The sequence below is a fragment of the Camelina sativa genome, chromosome 14, assembly GCF_030686135.1.
Source record: "Camelina sativa cultivar CO46 ecotype springtype chromosome 14, ASM3068613v1".
Taxonomy (NCBI): Eukaryota; Viridiplantae; Streptophyta; class Magnoliopsida; order Brassicales; family Brassicaceae; genus Camelina; species Camelina sativa.
This window is the reverse complement of record NC_141893.1, coordinates 20,034,032-20,058,311: the sequence shown is the minus strand read 5'-3', so window position 1 is coordinate 20,058,311 and position 24,280 is coordinate 20,034,032.

The window sequence follows — 24,280 nt, the reverse complement described above, 5'->3', positions numbered from 1 at the left end:
ATTATAAGAGTTCGGGTTGAATTTGGAGTGTTTAGACACCACTTTTACCCATTTTGTCCCGAATCAGGCTAAAACCGAGAAAACATTGATTCGAAGCAGTAAACAGCTTTGTTACTGTTTCTAGGGTCAGAATGTGTGACAATTTAATGCATTTGACTAATTGTAAGAGTTCGGGATGAATTTGGAGTGTTTAGAAAACACTTAAACACATTTTATACCAAAACAAGCTTAAACCGAGATAACAGGCTAAAACCGAGAGAAAACATTGATTCGAAGCAGTAAACAGCTATGTAACTCTTTCTAGGGTCAAAATATGTAAAAATCCAATGCGTTTGACTAATTATAAAAGTTCAGGTTGAATTTGGAGCGTTTAGACACCGCTTTTACCCATTTTGTCCCGAAACAGGCTAAAACCGATAAAACATTGATTCGAAGCAGTAAACAGCTTTGTTACTGTTTCTAGGGTCAGAATGTGTGACAATTTAATGCATTTGACTAATTGTAAGAGTTCGGGATAAATTTGGAGTGTTTAGAAAACACTTAAACACGTTTTATCCCAAAACAGGCTTAAACCGAGAAAAGAGACTAAAACCGAGAGAAAACAATGATTCAATGTCGTAAACAGCTATGTAACTATTTCTAAGGTCAAAATATGTAACAATCCAATGCATTTGACTAATTATAAGAGTTCGGGTTGAATTTGGAGTGTTTAGACACCACTTTTACCCATTTTGTCCCGAAACAGGCTAAAACCGAGAAAACATTGATTCGAAGCAGTAAACAGCTTTGTTACTGTTTCTAGGGTCAGAATGTGTGACAATTTAATGCATATGACTAATTGTAAGAGTTCGGGATGAATTTGGAGTGTTTAGAAAACACTTAAACACATTTTATACCAAAACAAGCTTAAACCGAGATAACAGGCTAAAACCGAGAGAAAACATTGATTCGAAGCAGTAAACAGCTATGTAACTCTTTCTAGGGTCAAAATATGTAAAAATCCAATGCGTTTGACTAATTATAAAAGTTCAGGTTGAATTTGGAGCGTTTAGACACCGCTTTTACCCATTTTGTCCCGAAACAGGCTAAAACCGAGAAAACATTGATTCGAAGCAGTAAACAGCTTTGTTACTGTTTTTAGGATCAGAGTATTTGACAATCCAATGGATTTGACTAACTGTAAGAGTTCGGGATGAATTTGGTGTGTTTAGACAACACTTAAACCCGTTTTATCCCAAAACAGGCTTAAACCGAGAAAACAGGCTAAAACTGAGAGAAAACATTGATTCGAAGCTGTAAACAGCTATGTTACTCTTTCTGGGGTCAAAATATGTAACAATCCAATGCATTTGACTAACTATAAAAGTTCAAGTTGAATTTGGAGTGTTTCGACACCACTTTTACCCATTTTGTCTCGAAACAGGCTAAAACCGAGAAAACATTGATTCGAAGCAATAAACAGCTTTGTTACTGTTTCTAGGGTCAGAATGTGGGACATCCAATGCATTTAACAAATTGCAAGAGTTCGGGATGAATTTGGAGTGTTTAGACAACACTTGAACCCGTTTTATCCCAAAACAGGCTTAAACAAAGAAAAAAGGCTAAAACCGCGAGAAAACATTGATTTGAAGCAGTACACAGCTATGTTACTCTTTCTAGGGTCAAAATACGTAACAATCTAATGCATTTGACTAATTATACTAGTTCGGGTTGAATTTGGAGTGTTTAGACACTGCTTTTACCCATTTTGTCCCGAAACAGGCTAAAACCGATAAAACATTGATTCGAAGCAGTAAACAGCTTTGTTACTGTCTTTAGGATCAGAGTATTTGACAATCCAATGCATTTGACTAACTGTAAGAGTTTGGGATGAATTTGGAGTGTTTAGACAACACTTAAACCCGTTTTATCCCAAAACAGGCTTAAACCGAGAAAACAGGCTAAAACTGAGAGAAAACATTGATTCGAAGCTGTAAACAGCTATGTAACTCTTTCTAGGGTCAAAATATGTAACAATCCAATGCATTTGACTAATTATAAAAGTTCAGGTTGAATTTGGAGTGCTTGGATACAGCTTTTACCCATTTTGTCCCGAAACAGGCTAAAACCGAGAAAACATTGATTCGAAGCAGTAAACAGCTTTGTTACTGTTTCTAGGGTCAGAATGTGGGACATCCAATGCATTTAACTAATTGCAAGAGTTCGGGATGAATTTGGAGTGTTTAGACACCACTTTTACCCATTTTGTCCCGAAACAGGCTAAAACCGATAAAACATTGATTCGAAGCAGTAAACAGCTTTGTTACTGTTTCTAGGGTCAGAATGTGTGACAATTTAATGCATTTGACTAATTGTAAGAGTTCGGGATAAATTTGGAGTGTTTAGAAAACACTTAAACACGTTTTATCCCAAAACAGGCTTAAACCGAAAAAAGAGACTAAAACCGAGAGAAAAGAATGATTCAATGTCGTAAACAGCTATGTAACTATTTCTAAGGTCAAAATATGTAACAATCCAATGCATTTGACTAATTATAAGAGTTCGGGTTGAATTTGGAGTGTTTAGACACCACTTTTACCCATTTTGTCCCGAAACAGGCTAAAACCAAGAAAACATTGATTCGAAGCAGTAAACAGCTTTGTTACTGTTTTTAGGATCAGAGTATTTGACAATCCAATGCATTTGACTAACTGTAAGAGTTCGGGATAAATTTGGAGTGTTTAGACAACACTTAAACCCGTTTTATCCCAAAACAGGCTTAAACCGAGAAAACAGACTAAAACTGAGAGAAAACATTGATTCGAAGCTGTAAACAGCTATGTAACTCTTTCTAGGGTCAAAATATGTAACAATCCAATGCATTTGACTAATTATAAAAGTTCAGGTTGAATTTGGAGTGCTTGGACACCACTTTTACCCATTTTGTCTCGAAACAGGCTAAAACCGAGAAAACATTGATTCGAAGCAGTAAACAGCTTTGTTACTGTTTCTAGGGTCAGAATGTGTGACAATTTAATGCATTTAACTAATTGCAAGAGTTCGGGATGAATTTGGAGTGTTTAGAGAACACTTGAACCCGTTTTATCCCAAAACAGGCTTAAACAAAGAAAAAAGGATAAAACCGCGAGAAAACATTGATTCGAAGCAGTACACAGCTATGTTACTCTTTCTAGGGTCAAAATATGTAACATTCCAATGCATTTGACTAATTATACGAGTTCAGGTTGAATTTGGAGTGTTTAGACACCGCTTTTACCCATTTTGTCCCGAAACAGGCTAAAACCGATAAAACATTGATTCGAAGCAGTAAACAGCTTTGTTACTGTTTCTAGGGTCAGAATGTGTGACAATTTAATGCATTTGACTAATTGTAAGAGTTCGGGATAAATTTGGAGTGTTTAAAAAACACTTAAACACGTTTTATCCCAAAACAGGCTTAAACCGAGAAAAGAGACTAAAACCGAGAGAAAACAATGATTCAATGTCGTAAACAGCTATGTAACTATTTCTAAGGTCAAAATATGTAACAATCCAATGCATTTGACTAATTATAAGAGTTCGGGTTGAATTTGGAGTGTTTAGACACCACTTTTACCCATTTTGTCCCGAAACAGGCTAAAACCGAGAAAACATTGATTCGAAGCAGTAAACAGCTTTGTTACTGTTTCGAGGGTCAGAATGTGTGACAATTTAATGCATTTGACTAATTGTAAGAGTTCGGGATGAATTTGGAGTGTTTAGAAAACACTTAAACACATTTTATACCAAAACAAGCTTAAACCGAGATAACAGGCTAAAACCGAGAGAAAACATTGATTCGAAGCAGTAAACAGCTATTTAACTCTTTCTAGGGTCAAAATATGTAAAAATCCAATGCGTTTGACTAATTATTAAAGTTCAGGTTGAATTTGGAGCGTTTAGACACCGCTTTTACCCAATTTGTCCCGAAACAGGCTAAAACCGAGAAAACATTGATTCGAAGCAGTAAACAGCTTTGTTACTGTTTTTAGGATCAGAGTATTTGACAATCCAATGCATTTGACTAACTGTAAGAGTTCGGGATGAATTTGGTGTGTTTAGACAACACTTAAACCCGTTTTATCCCAAAACAGGCTTAAACCGAGAAAACAGGCTAAAACTGAGAGAAAACATTGATTCGAAGCTGTAAACAGCTATGTTACTCTTTCTGGGGTCAAAATATGTAACAATCCAATGCATTTGACTAACTATAAAAGTTCAGGTTGAATTTGGAGTGTTTCGACACCACTTTTACCCATTTTGTCTCGAAACAGGCTAAAACCGAGAAAACATTGATTTGAAGCAATAAACAGCTTTGTTACTATTTCTAGGGTCAGAATGTGGGACATCCAATGCATTTAACTAATTGCAAGAGTTCGGGATGAATTTGGAGTGTTTAGACAACACTTGAACCCGTTTTATCCCAAAACAGGCTTAAACAAAGAAAAAAGGCTAAAACCGCGAGAAAACATTGATTTGAAGCAGTACACAGCTATGTTACTCTTTCTAGGGTCAAAATACGTAACAATCTAATGCATTTGACTAATTATACTAGTTCGGGTTGAATTTGGAGTGTTTAGACACCGCTTTTACCCATTTTGTCCCGAAACAGGCTAAAACCGATAAAACATTGATTCGAAGCAGTAAACAGCTTTGTTACTGTCTTTAGGATCAGAGTATTTGACAATCCAATGCATTTGACTAACTGTAAGAGTTTGGGATGAATTTGGAGTGTTTAGACAACACTTAAACCCGTTTTATCCCAAGACAGGCTTAAACCGAGAAAACAGGCTAAAACTGAGAGAAAACATTGATTCGAAGCTGTAAACAGCTATGTAACTCTTTCTAGGGTCAAAATATGTAACAATCCAATGCATTTGACTAATTATAAAAGTTCAGGTTGAATTTGGAGTGCTTGGACACCGCTTTTACCCATTTTGTCCCGAAACAGGCTAAAACCGAGAAAACATTGATTCGAAGCAGTAAACAGCTTTGTTACTGTTTTTAGGATCAAAGTATTTGACAATCCAATGCATTTGACTAACTGTAAGAGTTCGGGATGAATTTGGAGTGTTTAGACAACACTTGAACCCGTTTTATCCCAAAACTGGCTTACACAAAGAAAAAAGGCTAAAACCGCGAGAAAACATTGATTCGAAGCTGTACACAGCTATGTTACTCTTTCTAGGGTTAAAATATGTAACAATCCAATGCATTTGACTAATTATACGAGTTCGGGTTGAATTTGGAGTGTTTAGACACCGCTTTTACCCATTTTGTCCCGAAACAGGGTAAAACCGATAAAACATTGATTCGAAGCAGTAAACAGCTTTGTTACTGTTTCTAGGGTCAGAATGTGTGACAATTTAATGCATTTGACTAATTGTAAGAGGTCGGGTTAAATTTGGAGTGTTTAGACAACACTTGAACCCGTTTTATCCCAAAACAGGCTTAAACAAAGAAAAAAGGATAAAACCGCGAGAAAACATTGATTCGAAGCAGTACACAGCTATGTTACTCTTTCTAGGGTCAAAATATGTTACAATCTAATCCATTTGACTAATTGTAAGAGTTCGGGATAAATTTGGAGTGTTTAGAAAACACTAAAACACGTTTTATCCCAAAACAGGCTTAAACCGATAAAACATTGATTCGAAGCAGTAAACAGCTTTGTTACTGTTTCTAGGGTCAGAATGTGTGACAATTTAATGCATTTGACTAATTGTAAGAGTTCGGGATAAATTTGGAGTGTTTAGAAAACACTTAAACACGTTTTATCCCAAAACAGGCTTAAACCAAGAAAAGAGACTAAAACCGAGAAAAAACAATGATTCAATGTCGTAAACAGCTATGTAACTATTTATAAGGTCAAAATATGTAACAATCCAATGCATTTGACTAATTATAAGAGTTCGGGTTGAATTTGGAGTGTTTAGACACCACTTTTACCCATTTTGTCCCGAAACAGGCTAAAACCGAGAAAACATTGATTCGAAGCAGTAAACAGCTTTGTTACTGTTTCTAGGGTCAGAATGTGTGACAATTTAATGCATTTGACTAATTGTAAGAGTTCGGGATGAATTTGGAGTGTTTAGAAAACACTTAAACACATTTTATACCAAAACAGGCTTAAACCGAGAAAACAGGCTAAAACCGAGAGAAAACATTGATTCGAAGCAGTAAACAGCTATGTAACTCTTTCTAGGGTCAAAATATGTAACAATCCAATGCGTTTGACTAATTATAAAAGTTCAGGTTGAATTTGGAGCGTTTAGACACCGCTTTTACCCATTTTGTCTCGAAACAGGCTAAAACCGAGAAAACATTGATTCGAAGCAGTAAACAGCTTTGTTACTGTTTCTAGGGTCAGAATGTGGGACATCCAATGCATTTAACTAATTGCAAGAGTTCGGGATGAATTTGGAGTGTTTAGACAACACTTGAACCCGTTTTATCCCAAAACAGGCTTAAACAAAGAAAAAAGGCTAAAACCGCGAGAAAACATTGATTCGAAGCAGTACACAGCTATGTTACTCTTTCTAGGGTCAAAATACGTAACAATATAATGCATTTGACTAATTATACTAGTTCGGGTTGAATTTGGAGTGTTTAGACACCGCTTTTACCCATTTTGTCCCGAAACAGGCTAAAACCGATAAAACATTGATTGGCAGCAGTAAACAGCTTTGTTACTGTTTCTAGGGTCAGAATGTGTGACAATTTAATGCATTTGACTAATTGTAAGAGTTCGGGATAAATTTGGAGTGTTTAGGAAACACTTAAACACGTTTTATCCCAAAACAGGCTTAAACCGAGAAAAGAGACTAAAACCGAGAGAAAACAATGATTCAATGTCGTAAACAGCTATGTAACTATTTCTAAAGTCAAAATATGTAACAATCCAATGCATTTGACTAATTATAAGAGTTCGGGTTGAATTTGGAGTGTTTAGACACCACTTTTACCCATTTTGTCCTGAAACAGGCTAAAACCGAGAAAACATTGATTCGAAGCAGTAAACAGCTTTGTTACTGTCTTTAGGATCAGAGTATTTGACAATCCAATGCATTTGACTAACTGTAAGAGTTTGGGATGAATTTGGAGTGTTTAGACAACACTTAAACCCGTTTTATCCCAAAACAGGCTTAAACCGAGAAAACAGGCTAAAACTGAGAGAAAACATTGATTCGAAGCTGTAAACAGCTATGTAACTCTTTCTAGGGTCAAAATATGTAACAATCCAATGCATTTGACTAATTATAAAAGTTCAGGTTGAATTTGGAGTGCTTGGACACCACTTTTACCCATTTTGTCTCGAAACAGGCTAAAACCGAGAAAACATTGATTCGAAGCAGTAAACAGCTTTGTTACTGTTTCTAGGGTCAGAATGTGGGACATCCAATGTATTTAACTAATTGCAAGAGTTCGGGATGAATTTGGAGTGTTTAGACAACACTTGAACCCGTTTTATCCCAAAACAGGCTTACACAAAGAAAAAAGGCTAAAACCGCGAGAAAACATTGATTCGAAGCTGTACACAGCTATGTTACTCTTTCTAGGGTTAAAATATGTAACAATCCAATGCATTTGACTAATTATACGAGTTCGGGTTGAATTTGGAGTGTTTAGACACCGCTTTTACCCATTTTGTCCCGAAACAGGCTAAAACCGATAAAACATTAATTCGAAGCAGTAAACAGCTTTGTTACTGTTTCTAGGGTCAGAATGTGTGACAATTTAATGCATTTGACTAATTGTAAGAGGTCGGGATAAATTTGGAGTGTTTAGACAACACTTGAACCCGTTTTATCCCAAAACAGGCTTAAACAAAGAAAAAAGGATAAAACTGCGAGAAAACATTGATTCGAAGCAGTACACAGCTATGTTACTCTTTCTAGGGTCAAAATATGTAACAATCTAATGCATTTGACTAATTATACGAGTTCGGGTTGAATTTGGAGTCTTTAGACACCGCTTTTACCCATTTTGTCCCGAAACAGGCTAAAACTGATAAAACATTGATTCGAAGCAGTAAACAGCTTTGTTACTGTTTCTAGGGTCAGAATGTGTGACAATTTAATGCATTTGACTAATTGTAAGAGTTCGGGATCAATTTGGAGTGTTTAGAAAACACTTAAACACGTTTTATCCTAAAACAGGCTTAAATTGAGAAAACAGGCTAAAACCAAGAGAAAACACTGATTCGAAGCAGTAAAAAGATATGTTACTCTTTCTATGGTCAAAAATGTAACAATCCAATTCTTTTAACTAATTATAAAAGTTCGGGTTGAATTTGGAGTGTTTAGACAACACTTGAACCTGTTTTATCCCAAAATAGGCTTAAACAAAGAAAAAAGGCTAAAACCGAGAGAAAACATTGATTTGAAGCAGTACACAGCTATGTTACTCTTTCTAAGGTCAAAATATGTAACAATCCAATGCATTTGACTAATTATAAGAGTTGGGTTGAATTTGGAGTGTTTAGACACCACTTTTACCCATTTTGTCCCGAAAGAGGCTAAAAGCGAGAAAACATTGATTCAAAGCAGTAAACAGCTTTGTTACTGTTTCTAGGGTCAGAATCTGTGACAATCCAATGAATTTGACTAATTATAAGAGTTCAGGATTAATTTGGAGTGTTTAGACAACAATTAAACCAGTTTTATCCCAAAACAAGCTTAAATTGAGAAAACAGGCTAAAACCAAGAGAAAACACTGATTCGAAGCAGTACACAGCTATGTTACTCTTTCTAGGGTCAAAATATGTAACAATCCAATGCATTTGACTAATTATACGAGTTCGGGTTGAATTTGGAGTGCTTGGACACCACTTTTACCCATTTTGTCCCGAAACAGGCTAAAACCGAGAAAACATTGATTCGAAGCAGTAAACAGCTTTGTTGCTGTTTCTAGGGTCAGAATGTGGGAAATCCAATGCATTTAACTAATTGCAAGAGTTCGGGATGAATTTGGAGTGTTTAGACAACACTTGAACCCGTTTTATCCCAAAACAGGCTTAAACAAAGAAAAAAGGCTAAAACCGCGAGAAAACATTGATTCGAAGCAGTACACAGCTATGTTACTCTTTTTAGGGTCAAAATACGTAACAATCTAATGCATTTGACTAATTATACTAGTTCGGGTATAATTTGGAGTGTTTAGACACCGCTTTTACCCATTTTGTCCCGAAACAGGCTAAAACCGATAAAACATTGATTGGCAGCAGTAAACAGCTTTGTTACTGTTTCTAGGGTCAGAATGTGTGACAATTTAATGCATTTGACTAATTGTAAGAGTTCGGGATAAATTTGGAGTGTTTAGGAAACACTTAAACACGTTTTATCCCAAAACAGGCTTAAACCGAGAAAAGAGACTAAAACCGAGAGAAAACAATGATTCAATGTCGTAAACAGCTATGTAACTATTTCTAAAGTCAAAATATGTAACAATCCAATGCATTTGACTAATTATAAGAGTTCGGGTTGAATTTGGAGTGTTTAGACACCACTTTTACCCATTTTGTCCTGAAACAGGCTAAAACCGAGAAAACATTGATTTGAAGCAGTAAACAGCTTTGTTACTGTCTTTAGGATCAGAGTATTTGACAATCCAATGCATTTGACTAACTGTAAGAGTTTGGGATGAATTTGGAGTGTTTAGACAACACTTAAACCCGTTTTATCCCAAAACAGGCTTAAACCGAGAAAACAGGCTAAAACTGAGAGAAAACATTGATTCGAAGCTGTAAACAGCTATGTAACTCTTTCTAGGGTCAAAATATGTAACAATCCAATGCATTTGACTAATTATAAAAGTTCAGGTTGAATTTGGAGTGCTTGGACACCACTTTTACCCATTTTGTCTCGAAACAGGCTAAAACCGAGAAAACATTGATTCGAAGCAGTAAACAGCTTTGTTACTGTTTCTAGGGTCAGAATGTGGGACATCCAATGTATTTAACTAATTTCAAGAGTTCGGGATGAATTTGGAGTGTTTAGACAACACTTGAACCCGTTTTATCCCAAAACAGGCTTACACAAAGAAAAAAGGCTAAAACCGCGAGAAAACATTGATTCGAAGCTGTACACAGCTATGTTACTCTTTCTAGGGTTAAAATATGTAACAATCCAATGCATTTGACTAATTATACGAGTTCGGGTTGAATTTGGAGTGTTTAGACACCGCTTTTACCCATTTTGTCCCGAAACAGGCTAAAACCGATAAAACATTGATTCGAAGCAGTAAACAGCTTTGTTACTGTTTCTAGGGTCAGAATGTGTGACAATTTAATGCATTTGACTAATTGTAAGAGTTCGGGATAAATTTGGAGTGTTTAGAAAACACTTAAACACGTTTTATCCCAAAACAGGCTTAAACCGAGAAAAGAGACTAAAACCAAGAGAAAACAATGATTCAATGTCGTAAACAGCTATATAACTATTTCTAAGGTCAAAATATGTAACAATCCAATGCATTTGACTAATTATAAAAGTTCGGGTTGAATTTGGAGTGTTTAGACACCACTTTTACCCATTTTGTCCCGAAACAGGCTAAAACCGAGAAAACATTGATTCGAAGCAGTAAACAGCTTTGTTACTATTTTTAGGATCAGAGTATTTGACAATCCAATGCAATTGACTAACTGTAAGAGTTCGGGATGAATTTGGAGTGTTTAGACAACACTTAAACCCGTTTTATCCCAAAACAGCTTAAATTGCGAAAACAGGCTAAAAGCAAGAGAAAACACTGATTCGAAGCAGTAAACAGCTATGTTACTCTTTCTATGGTCAAAAATGTAACAATCCAATTCTTTTAACTAATTATAAAAGTTCGGGTTGAATTTGGAGTGCTTAGACACCACTTTTACCCATTTTGTCCCGAAAGAGGCTAAAACCGAAACAACATTGGTTCGAAGCAGTACACAGCTATGTTACTCTTTATAGGGTAAAAATATGTAACAATCCAATACATTTGACTAATTATAAAAGTTGGGGTTGAATTTGGAGTGCTTGGACACCACTTTTACCCATTTTGTCCCGAAACAGGCTAAAACCGAGAAAACATTGATTCGAAGCAGTAAACAGCTTTGTCACTGTTTCTAGGGTCAGAATGTGGGACATCCAATGCATTTAACTAATTGCAAGAGTTCGGGATGAATTTGGAGTGTTTAGACAACACTTGAACCCGTTTTATCCCAAAACAGGCTTAAACAAAGAAAAAGGCTAAAACCGAGAGAAAACATTGATTTGAAGCAGTACACAGCTATGTTACTCTTTCTAAGGTCAAAATATGTAACAATCCAATGCATTTGACTAATTATAAGAGTTGGGTTGAATTTGGAGTGTTTAGACACCACTTTTACCCATTTTGTCCCGAAGGAGGCTAAAAGCGAGAAAACATTGATTCAAAGCAGTAAACAGCTTTGTTACTGTTTCTAGGGTCAGAATCTGTGACAATCCAATGAATTTGACTAATTATAAGAGTTCGGGATTAATTTGGAGTGTTTAGACAACAATTAAACCAGTTTTATCCCAAAACAAGCTTAAATTGAGAAAACAGGCTAAAACCAAGAGAAAACACTGATTCGAAGCAGTACACAGCTATGTTACTCTTTCTAGGGTCAAAATATGTAACAATCCAATGCATTTGACTAATTATACGAGTTCAGGTTGAATTTGGAGTGTTTAGACACCGCTTTTACCCATTTTGTCCCGAAACAGGCTAAAACCGATAAAACATTGATTCGAAGCAGTAAACAGCTTTGTTACTGTTTCTAGGGTCAGAATGTGTGACAATTTAATGCATTTGACTAATTGTAAGAGTTCGGGATAAATTTGGAGTGTTTAGAAAATACTTAAACACGTTTTATCCCAAAACAGGCTTAAACCGAGAAAAGAGACTAAAACCGAGAGAAAACAATGATTCAATGTCGTAAACAGCTATATAACTATTTCTAAGGTCAAAATATGTAACAATCCAATGCATTTGACTAATTATAAAAGTTCGGGTTGAATTTGGAGTGTTTAGACACCACTTTTACCCATTTTGTCCCGAAACAGGCTAAAACCGAGAAAACATTGATTCGAAGCAGTAAACAGCTTTGTTACTGGTTTTAGGATCAGAGTATTTGACAATCCAATGCAATTGACTAACTGTAAGAGTTCGGGATGAATTTGGAGTGTTTAGACAACACTTAAACCCGTTTTATCCCAAAACAGCTTAAATTGAGAAAACAGGCTAAAACCAAGAGAAAACATTGATTCAAAGCTGTAAACAGCTATGTTACTCTTTCTATGGTCAAAAATGTAACAATCCAATTCTTTTAACTAATTATAAAAGTTCGGGTTGAATTTGGAGTGCTTAGACACCACTTTTACCCATTTTGTCCCGAAACAGGCTAAAACCGAAACAACATTGGTTCGAAGCAGTAAACAGCTATGTTAATCTTTATAGGGTCAAAATATGTAACAATCCAATACATTTGACTAATTATAAAAGTTCAGGTTGAATTTGGAGTGTTTGGACACCACTTTTACCCATTTTGTCCCGAAACAGGCTAAAACCGAGAAAACATTGATTCGAAGCAGTAAACAGCTTTGTTACTGTTTCTAGGGTCAGAATGTGGGACATCCAATGCATTTAACTAATTGCAAGAGTTCGGGATGAATTTGGAGTGTTTAGACAACACTTGAACCCGTTTTATCCCAAAACAGGCTTAAACAAAGAAAAAGGCTAAAACCGAGAGAAAACATTGATTTGAAGCAGTACACAGCTATGTTACTCTTTCTAAGGTCAAAATATGTAACAATCCAATGCATTTGACTAATTATAAGAGTTGGGTTGAATTTGGAGTGTTTAGACACCACTTTTACCCATTTTGTCCCGAAAAAGGCTAAAAGCGAGAAAACATTGATTCAAAGCAGTAAACAGCTTTGTTACTGTTTCTAGGGTCAGAATCTGTGACAATCCAATGAATTTGACTAATTATAAGAGTTCGGGATTAATTTGGAGTGTTTAGACAACAATTAAACCAGTTTTATCCCAAAACAAGCTTAAATTGAGAAAACAGGCTAAAACCAAGAGAAAACACTGATTCGAAGCAGTACACAGCTATGTTACTCTTTCTAGGGTCAAAATATGTAACAATCCAATGCATTTGACTAATTATACGAGTTCGGGTTGAATTTGGAGTGTTTAGACACCGCTTTTACCCATTTTGTCCCGAAACAGGCTAAAACCGATAAAACATTGATTCGAAGCAGTAAACAGCTTTGTTACTGTTTCTAGGGTCAGAATGTGTGACAATTTAATGCATGTGACTAATTGTAAGAGTTCGGGATAAATTTGGAGTGTTTAGAAAACACTTAAACACGTTTTATCCCAAAACAGGCTTAAACCAAGAAAAGAGACTAAAACCAAGAGAAAACAATGATTAAATGTCGTAAACAGCTATGTAACTATTTCTAAGGTCAAAATATGTAACAATCCAATGCATTTGACTAATTATAAGAGTTCGGGTTGAATTTGGAGTGTTTAGACACCACTTTTACCCATTTTGTCCCAAAACAGGCTAAAACCGAGAAAACATTGATTCGAAGCAGTAAACAGGTTTGTTACTGTTTTTAGGATCAGAGTATTTGACAATCCATTGCATTTGACTAACTGTAAGAGTTCGGGATGAATTTGGAGTGTTTAGACAACACTTAAACCCGTTTTATCCCAAAACAGGCTTAAACCGAGAAAACAGGCTACAACTGAGAGAAAACATTGATTCAAAGCTGTAAACAGCTATGTAACTCTTTCTAGGGTCAAAATATGTAACAATCCAGTGCATTTGACTAACTATAAAAGTTCAGGTTGAATTTGGAGTGCTTGGACACCACTTTTACCCATTTTGTCCTGAAACAGGCTAAAACCGATAAAACATTGATTCGAAGCAGTAAACAGCTTTGTTACTGTTTCTAGGGTCAGAATGTGTGACAATTTAATGCATTTGACTAATTGTAAGAGTTCGGGATAAATTTGGAGTGTTTAGAAAACACTTAAACACGTTTTATCCCAAAACAGACTTAAACCGAGAAAACAGACTAAAACCGAGAGAAAACATTGATTGGAAGCAGTACACATCTATGTTACTCTTTCTAGGGTCAAAATATGTAAGAATCCAATGCATTTGACTAATTATAAGAGTTCTGGTTGAATTTGGAGTGTTTAGACACCACTTTTACCCATTTTGTCCCGAAACAGGCTAAAACCGAGAAAACATTGATTCGAAGCAGTAAACAGCTTTGTTACTGTTTTTAGGATCAGGGTACTTGACAATCCAATGCATTTGACTAACTGTAAGATTTCGGGATGAATTTGGAGTGTTTAGACAACACTTAAACCCGTTTTATCCCAAAACAGGCTTAAACCGAGAAAACAGGCTAAAACCGAGAGAAAACATTGATTCGAAGCAGTAAACAGCTATGTTACTCTTTCTAGGGTCAAAATATGTAACAATCCAATGCGTTTGACTAATTATAACAGTTTGCGTTGAATTTGGAGTGTTTAGCCACCACTTTTACCCATTTTGTCCCGAAACAGGCTAAAACCGAGAAAACATCGATTCGAAGCAGTAAACAGCTTTGTTACTGTTTTTAGGATCAGAATATGTGACAATCCAATGCATTTGACTAATTGTAAGAGTTCGGGATGAATTTGGAGTGTTTAGACAACACTTAAACCCGTTTTATCCCAAAACAGGCTTAAACCGAGAAAACAGGCTAAAACCGAGAGAAAACATTGATTCGAAGCAGTAAACAGCTATGTAACTCTTTCTAGGGTCAAAATATGTAACAATCCTATGCGTTTGACTAATTATAAAAGTTCAGGTTGAATTTGGAGTGTTTGGACACCACTTTTACCCATTTTGTCCCGAAACAGGCTAAAACCGAGAAAACATTGATTCGAAGCAGTAAACAGCTTTGTTACTGTTTCTAGGGTCAGAATGTGGGACATCCAATGCATTTAACTAATTGCAAGAGTTCGAGATGAATTTGGAGTGTTTAGACAACACTTGAACCCGTTTTATCCCAAAACAGGCTTAAACAAAGAAAAAAGGCTAAAACCGCGAGAAAACATTGATTCGAAGCAGTACACAGCTATGTTACTCTTTCTAGGGTCAAAATATGCAACAATCCAATGCATTTGACTAATTATACGAGTTCGGGTTGAATTTGGAGTGTTTAGACACCACTTTTACCCATTTTGTCCCGAAACAGGCTAAAACCGAGAAAACATTGATTCGAAGCAGTAAACAGCTTTGTTACTGTTTCTAGGGTCAGAATATGGGACATCCAATGCATTTAACTAATTGCAAGAGTTCGGGATGAATTTGGAGTGTTTAGACAACACTTGAACCCGTTTTATCCCAAAACAGGCTTAAACAAAGAAAAAGGGCTAAAACCGCGAGAAAACATTGATTCGAAGCAGTACACAGCTATGTTACTCTTTCTAGGGTCAAAATATGTAACAATCCAATGCATTTGACTAATTATACGAGTTCGGGTTGAATTTGGAGTGTTTAGACACCGCTTTTACCCATTTTGTCCCGAAACAGGCTAAAACCGATAAAACATTGATTCGAAGCAGTAAACAGCTTTGTTACTGTTTCTAGGGTCAGAATGTGTGACAATTTAATGCATTTGACTAATTGTAAGAGGTCGGGATAAATTTGGAGTGTTTAGACAACACTTGAACCCGTTTTATCCCAAAACAGGCTTAAACAAAGAAAAAAGGATAAAACCGCGAGAAAACATTGATTCGAAGCAGTACACAGCTATGTTACTCTTTCTAGGGTCAAAATATGTAACAATCTAATGCATTTGACTAATTATACGAGTTCGGGTTGAATTTGGAGTGTTTAGACACCGCTTTTACCCATTTTGTCCCGAAACAGGCTAAAACCGATAAAACATTGATTCGAAGCAGTAAACAGCTTTGTTACTGTTTCTAGGGTCAGAATGTGTGACAATTTAATGCATTTGACTAATTGTAAGAGTTCGGGATAAATTTGGAGTGTTTAGAAAACACTTAAACACGTTTTATCCTAAAACAGGCTTAAATTGAGAAAACAGGCTAAAACCAAGAGAAAACACTGATTCGAAGCAGTAAAAAGATATGTTACTCTTTCTATGGTCAAAAATGTAACAATATAATTCTTTTAACTAATTATAAAAGTTCGGGTTGAATTTGGAGTGTTTAGACAACACTTGAACCTGTTTTATCCCAAAATAGGCTTAAACAAAGAAAAAAGGCTAAAACCGAGAGAAAACATTGATTTGAAGCAGTACACAGCTATGTTACTCTTTCTAAGGTCAAAATATGTAACAATCCAATGCATTTGACTAATTATAAGAGTTGGGTTGAATTTGGAGTGTTTAGACACCACTTTTACCCATTTTGTCCCGAAAGAGGCTAAAAGCGAGAAAACATTGATTCAAAGCAGTAAACAGCTTTGTTACTGTTTCTAGGGTCAGAATCTGTGACAATCCAATGAATTTGACTAATTATAAGAGTTCAGGATTAATTTGGAGTGTTTAGACAACAATTAAACCAGTTTTATCCCAAAACAAGCTTAAATTGAGAAAACAGGCTAAAACCAAGAGAAAACACTGATTCGAAGCAGTACACAGCTATGTTACTCTTTCTAGGGTCAAAATATGTAACAATCCAATGCATTTGACTAATTATACGAGTTCGGGTTGAATTTGGAGTGCTTGGACACCACTTTTACCCATTTTGTCCCGAAACAGGCTAAAACCGAGAAAACATTGATTCGAAGCAGTAAACAGCTTTGTTACTGTTTCTAGGGTCAGAATGTGGGACATCCAATGCATTTAACTAATTGCAAGAGTTCGGGATGAATTTGGAGTGTTTAGACAACACTTGAACCTGTTTTATCCCAAAACAGGCTTAAACAAAGAAAAAAGGCTAAAACCTAGAGAAAACATTGATTTGAAGCAGTACACAGCTATGTTACTCTTTCTAAGGTCAAAATATGTAACAATCCAATGAATTTGACTAATTATAAGAGTTGGGTTGAATTTGGAGTGTTTAGACACCACTTTTACCCATTTTGTCCCGAAAGAGGCTAAAAGCGAGAAAACATTGATTCAAAGCAGTAAACAGCTTTGTTACTGTTTCTAGGGTCAGAATCTGTGACAATCCAATCAATTTGACTAATTATAAGAGTTCGGGATTAATTTGGAGTGTTTAGACAACAATTAAACCAGTTATATCCCAAAACAAGCTTAAATTGAGAAAACAGGCTAAAACCAAGAGAAAACACTGATTCGAAGCAGTACACAGTTATGTTACTCTTTCTAGGGTCAAAATATGTAACAATCCAATGCATTTGACTAATTATACGAGTTCGGGTTGAATTTGGAGTGTTTAGACACCGCTTTTACCCATTTTGTCCCGAAACAGGCTAAAACCGATAAAACATTGATTCGAAGCAGTAAACAGCTTTGTTACTGTTTCTAGGGTCAGAATGTGTGACAATTTAATGCATTTGACTAATTGTAAGAGTTCGGGATAAATTTGGAGTGTTTAGAAAACACTTAAACACGTTTTATCCCAAAACAGGCTTAAACCGAGAAAAGAGACTAAAACCGAGAGAAAACAATGATTCAATGTCGTAAACAGCTATATAACTATTTCTAAGGTCAAAATATGTAACAATCCAATGCATTTGACTAATTATAAAAGTTCGGGTTGAATTTGGAGTGTTTAGACACCACTTTTATCCATTTTGTCCCGAAACAGGCTAAAACCGAGAAAACATTGATTCGAAGCAGTAAACAGCTTTGTTACTGTTTTTAGGATCAGAGTATTTGACAATCCAATACAATTGACTAACTGTAAGAGTTCGGGATGAATTTGGAGTGTTTAGACAACACTTAAACCCGTTTTATCCCAAAACAGCTTAAATTGAGAAAACAGGCTAAAAGCAAGAGAAAACACTGATTCGAAGCAGTAAACAGCTATGTTACTCTTTCTATGGTCAAAAATGTAACAATCCAATTCTTTTAACTAATTATAAAAGTTCGGGTTGAATTTGGAGTGCTTAGACACCACTTTTACCCATTTTGTCCCGAAAGAGGCTAAAACCGAAACAACATTGGTTCGAAGCAGTACACAGCTATGTTACTCTTTATAGGGTCAAAATATGTAACAATCCAATACATTTGACTAATTATAAAAGTTGGGGTTGAATTTGGAGTGCTTGGACACCACTTTTACCCATTTTGTCCCGAAACAGGCTAAAACCGAGAAAACATTGATTCGAAGCAGTAAACAGCTTTGTTACTGTTTCTAGGGTCAGAATGTGGGACATCCAATGCATTTAACTAATTGCAAGAGTTCGGGATGAATTTGGAGTGTTTAGACAACACTTGAACCCGTTTTATCCCAAAACAAGCTTAAACAAAGAAAAAGGCTAAAACCGAGAGAAAACATTGATTTGAAGCAGTACACAGCTATGTTACTCTTTCTAAGGTCAAAATATGTAACAATCCAATGCATTTGACTAATTATAAGAGTTGGGTTGAATTTGGAGTGTTTAGACACCACTTTTACCCATTTTGTCCCGAAAGAGGCTAAAAGCGAGAAAACATTGATTCAAAGCAGTAAACAGCTTTGTTACTGTTTCTAGGGTCAGAATCTGTGACAATCCAATGAATTTGACTAATTATAAGAGTTCGGGATTAATTTGGAGTGTTTAGACAACAATTAAACCAGTTTTATCCCAAAACAAGCTTAAATTGAGAAAACAGGCTAAAACCAAGAGAAAACACTGATTCGAAGCAGTACACAGCTATGTTACTCTTTCTAGGGTCAAAATATGTAACAATCCAATGCATTTGACTAATTATACGAGTTCGGGTTGAATTTGGAGTGTTTAGACACCGCTTTTACCCATTTTGTCCCGAAACAGGCTAAAACCGATAAAACATTGATTCGAAGCAGTAAACAGCTTTGTTACTGTTTCTAGGGTCAGAATGTGTGACAATTTAATGCATGTGACTAATTGTAAGAGTTCGGGATAAATTTGGAGTGTTTAGAAAACACTTAAACACGTTTTATCCCAAAACAGACTTAAACCGAGAAAACAGACTAAAACCGAGAGAAAACATTGATTGGAAGCAGTACACATCTATGTTACTCTTTCTAGGGTCAAAATATGTAACAATCCAGTGCATTTGACTAACTATAAAAGTTCAGGTTGAATTTGGAGTGCTTGGACACCACTTTTACCCATTTTGTCCTGAAACAGGCTAAAACCGATAAAACATTGATTCGAAGCAGTAAACAGCTTTGTTACTGTTTCTAGGGTCAGAATGTGTGACAATTTAATGCATTTGACTAATTGTAAGAGTTCGGGATAAATTTGGAGTGTTTAGAAAACACTTAAACACGTTTTATCCCAAAACAGACTTAAACCGAGAAAACAGACTAAAACCGAGAGAAAACATTGATTGGAAGCAGTACACATCTATGTTACTCTTTCTAGGGTCAAAATATGTAAGAATCCAATGCATTTGACTAATTATAAGAGTTCTGGTTGAATTTGGAGTGTTTAGACACCACTTTTACCCATTTTGTCCCGAAACAGGCTAAAACCGAGAAAACATTGATTCGAAGCAGTAAACAGCTTTGTTACTGTTTTTAGGATCAGGGTACTTGACAATCCAATGCATTTGACTAACTGTAAGATTTCGGGATGAATTTGGAGTGTTTAGACAACACTTAAACCCGTTTTATCCCAAAACAGGCTTAAACCGAGAAAACAGGCTAAAACTGAGAGAAAACATTGATTCGAAGCTGTAAACAGCTATGTAACTCTTTCTAGGATCAAAATATGTAGCAATCCAATGCATTTGACTAACTATAAAAGTTTAGGTTGAATTTGGAGTGTTTAGACACCACTTTTACCCATTTTGTCCCGAAACAGGCTAAAACCAAGAAAACATCGATTCGAAGCAGTAAACAGCTTTGTTACTGTTTCTAGCGTCAGAGTGTGTGACAATTTAATAAATTTGACTAATTGTAAGATTTCACGATCAATTTAGAGTGTTTAGACAACACTTAAACCCGTTTTATCCCAAAATAGGATTAAACCAAGAAAACAGGCTAAAACCGAGAGAAAACATTGATTCGAAGCAGTAAACAGCTATGTTACTCTTTCTAGGGTCAAAATATGTAACAATCCAATGCGTTTGACTAATTATAACAGTTTGCGTTGAATTTGGAGTGTTTAGCCACCACTTTTACCCATTTTGTCCCGAAACAGGCTAAAACCGAGAAAACATCGATTCGAAGCAGTAAACAGCTTTGTTACTGTTTTTAGGATCAGAATATGTGACAATCCAATGCATTTGACTAATTGTAAGAGTTCGGGATGAATTTGGAGTGTTTAGACAACACTTAAACCCGTTTTATCCCAAAACAGGCTTAAACCGAGAAAACAGGCTAAAACCGAGAGAAAACATTGATTCGAAGCAGTAAACAGCTATGTAACTCTTTCTAGGGTCAAAATATGTAGCAATCCTATGCGTTTGACTAATTATAAAAGTTCAGGTTGAATTTGGAGTGTTTGGACACCACTTTTACCCATTTTGTCCCGAAACAGGCTAAAACCGAGAAAACATTGATTCGAAGCAGTAAACAGCTTTGTTACTGTTTCTAGGGTCAGAATGTGGGACATCCAATGCATTTAACTAATTGCAAGAGTTCGAGATGAATTTGGAGTGTTTAGACAACACTTGAACCCGTTTTATCCCAAAACAGGCTTAAACAAAGAAAAAAGGCTAAAACCGCGAGAAAACATTGATTCGAAGCAGTACACAGCTATGTTACTCTTTCTAGGGTCAAAATATGCAACAATCCAATGCATTTGACTAATTATACGAGTTCGGGTTGAATTTGGAGTGTTTAGACACCACTTTTACCCATTTTGTCCCGAAACAGGCTAAAACCGAGAAAACATTGATTCGAAGCAGTAAACAGCTTTGTTACTGTTTCTAGGGTCAGAATATGGGACATCCAATGCATTTAACTAATTGCAAGAGTTCGGGATGAATTTGGAGTGTTTAGACAACACTTGAACCCGTTTTATCCCAAAACAGGCTTAAACAAAGAAAAAGGGCTAAAACCGCGAGAAAACATTGACTCGAAGCAGTACACAGCTATGTTACTCTTTCTAGGGTCAAAATATGTAACAATCCAATGCATTTGACTAATTATACGAGTTCGGGTTGAATTTGGAGTGTTTAGACACCGCTTTTACCCATTTTGTCCCGAAACAGGCTAAAACCGATAAAACATTGATTCGAAGCAGTAAACAGCTTTGTTACTGTTTCTAGGGTCAGAATGTGTGACAATTTAATGCATTTGACTAATTGTAAGAGGTCGGGATAAATTTGGAGTGTTTAGACAACACTTGAACCCGTTTTATCCCAAAACAGGCTTAAACAAAGAAAAAAGGATAAAACCGCGAGAAAACATTGATTCGAAGCAGTACACAGCTATGTTACTCTTTCTAGGGTCAAAATATGTAACAATCTAATGCATTTGACTAATTATACGAGTTCGGGTTGAATTTGGAGTGTTTAGACACCGCTTTTACCCATTTTGTCCCGAAACAGGCTAAAACCGATAAAACATTGATTCGAAGCAGTAAACAGCTTTGTTACTGTTTCTAGGGTCAGAATGTGTGACAATTTAATGCATTTGACTAATTGTAAGAGTTCGGGATAAATTTGGAGTGTTTAGAAAACACTTAAACACGTTTTATCCTAAAACAGGCTTAAATTGAGAAAACAGGCTAAAACCAAGAGAAAACACTGATTCGAAGCAGTAAAAAGATATGTTACTCTTTCTATGGTCAAAAATGTAACAATCCAATTCTTTTAACTAATTATAAAAGTTCGGGTTGAATTTGGAGTGTTTAGACAACACTTGAACCTGTTTTATCCCAAAATAGGCTTAAACAAAGAAAAAAGGCTAAAACCGAGAGAAAACATTGATTTGAAGCAGTACACAGCTATGTTACTCTTTCTAAGGTCAAAATATGTAACAATCCAATGCATTTGACTAATTATAAGAGTTGGGTTGAATTTGGAGTGTTTAGACACCACTTTTACCCATTTTGTCCCGAAAGAGGCTAAAAGCGAGAAAACATTGATTCAAAGCAGTAAACAGCTTTGTTACTGTTTCTAGGGTCAGAATCTGTGACAATCCAATGAATTTGACTAATTATAAGAGTTCAGGATTAATTTGGAGTGTTTAGACAACAATTAAACCAGTTTTATCCCAAAACAAGCTTAAATTGAGAAAACAGGCTAAACCCAAGAGAAAACACTGATTCGAAGCAGTACACAGCTATGTTACTCTTTCTAGGGTCAAAATATGTAACAATCCAATGCATTTGACTAATTATACGAGTTCGGGTTGAATTTGGAGTGCTTGGACACCACTTTTACCCATTTTGTCCCGAAACAGGCTAAAACCGAGAAAACATTGATTCGAAGCAGTAAACAGCTTTGTTACTGTTTCTAGGGTCAGAATGTGGGACATCCAATGCATTTAACTAATTGCAAGAGTTCGGGATGAATTTGGAGTGTTTAGACAACACTTGAACCTGTTTTATCCCAAAACAGGCTTAAACAAAGAAAAAAGGCTAAAACCTAGAGAAAACATTGATTTGAAGCAGTACACAGCTATGTTACTCTTTCTAAGGTCAAAATATGTAACAATCCAATGAATTTGACTAATTATAAGAGTTGGGTTGAATTTGGAGTGTTTAGACACCACTTTTACCCATTTTGTCCCGAAAGAGGCTAAAAGCGAGAAAACATTGATTCAAAGCAGTAAACAGCTTTGTTACTGTTTCTAGGGTCAGAATCTGTGACAATCCAATCAATTTGACTAATTATAAGAGTTCGGGATTAATTTGGAGTGTTTAGACAACAATTAAACCAGTTTTATCCCAAAACAAGCTTAAATTGAGAAAACAGGCTAAAACCAAGAGAAAACACTGATTCGAAGCAGTACACAGTTATGTTACTCTTTCTAGGGTCAAAATATGTAACAATCCAATGCATTTGACTAATTATACGAGTTCGGGTTGAATTTGGAGTGTTTAGACACCGCTTTTACCCATTTTGTCCCGAAACAGGCTAAAACCGATAAAACATTGATTCGAAGCAGTAAACAGCTTTGTTACTGTTTCTAGGGTCAGAATGTGTGACAATTTAATGCATTTGACTAATTGTAAGAGTTCGGGATAAATTTGGAGTGTTTAGAAAACACTTAAACACGTTTTATCCCAAAACAGGCTTAAACCGAGAAAAGAGACTAAAACCGAGAGAAAACAATGATTCAATGTCGTAAACAGCTATATAACTATTTCTAAGGTCAAAATATGTAACAATCCAATGCATTTGACTAATTATAAAAGTTCGGGTTGAATTTGGAGTGTTTAGACACCACTTTTACCCATTTTGTCCCGAAACAGGCTAAAACCGAGAAAACATTGATTCGAAGCAGTAAACAGCTTTGTTACTGTTTTTAGGATCAGAGTATTTGACAATCCAATACAATTGACTAACTGTAAGAGTTCGGGATGAATTTGGAGTGTTTAGACAACACTTAAACCCGTTTTATCCCAAAACAGCTTAAATTGAGAAAACAGGCTAAAAGCAAGAGAAAACACTGATTCGAAGCAGTAAACAGCTATGTTACTCTTTCTATGGTCAAAAATGTAACAATCCAATTCTTTTAACTAATTATAAAAGTTCGGGTTGAATTTGGAGTGCTTAGACACCACTTTTACCCATTTTGTCCCGAAAGAGGCTAAAACCGAAACAACATTGGTTCGAAGCAGTACACAGCTATGTTACTCTTTATAGGGTCAAAATATGTAACAATCCAATACATTTGACTAATTATAAAAGTTGGGGTTGAATTTGGAGTGCTTGGACACCACTTTTACCCATTTTGTCCCGAAACAGGCTAAAACCGAGAAAACATTGATTCGAAGCAGTAAACAGCTTTGTTACTGTTTCTAGGGTCAGAATGTGGGACATCCAATGCATTTAACTAATTGCAAGAGTTCGGGATGAATTTGGAGTGTTTAGACAACACTTGAACCCGTTTTATCCCAAAACAAGCTTAAACAAAGAAAAAGGCTAAAACCGAGAGAAAACATTGATTT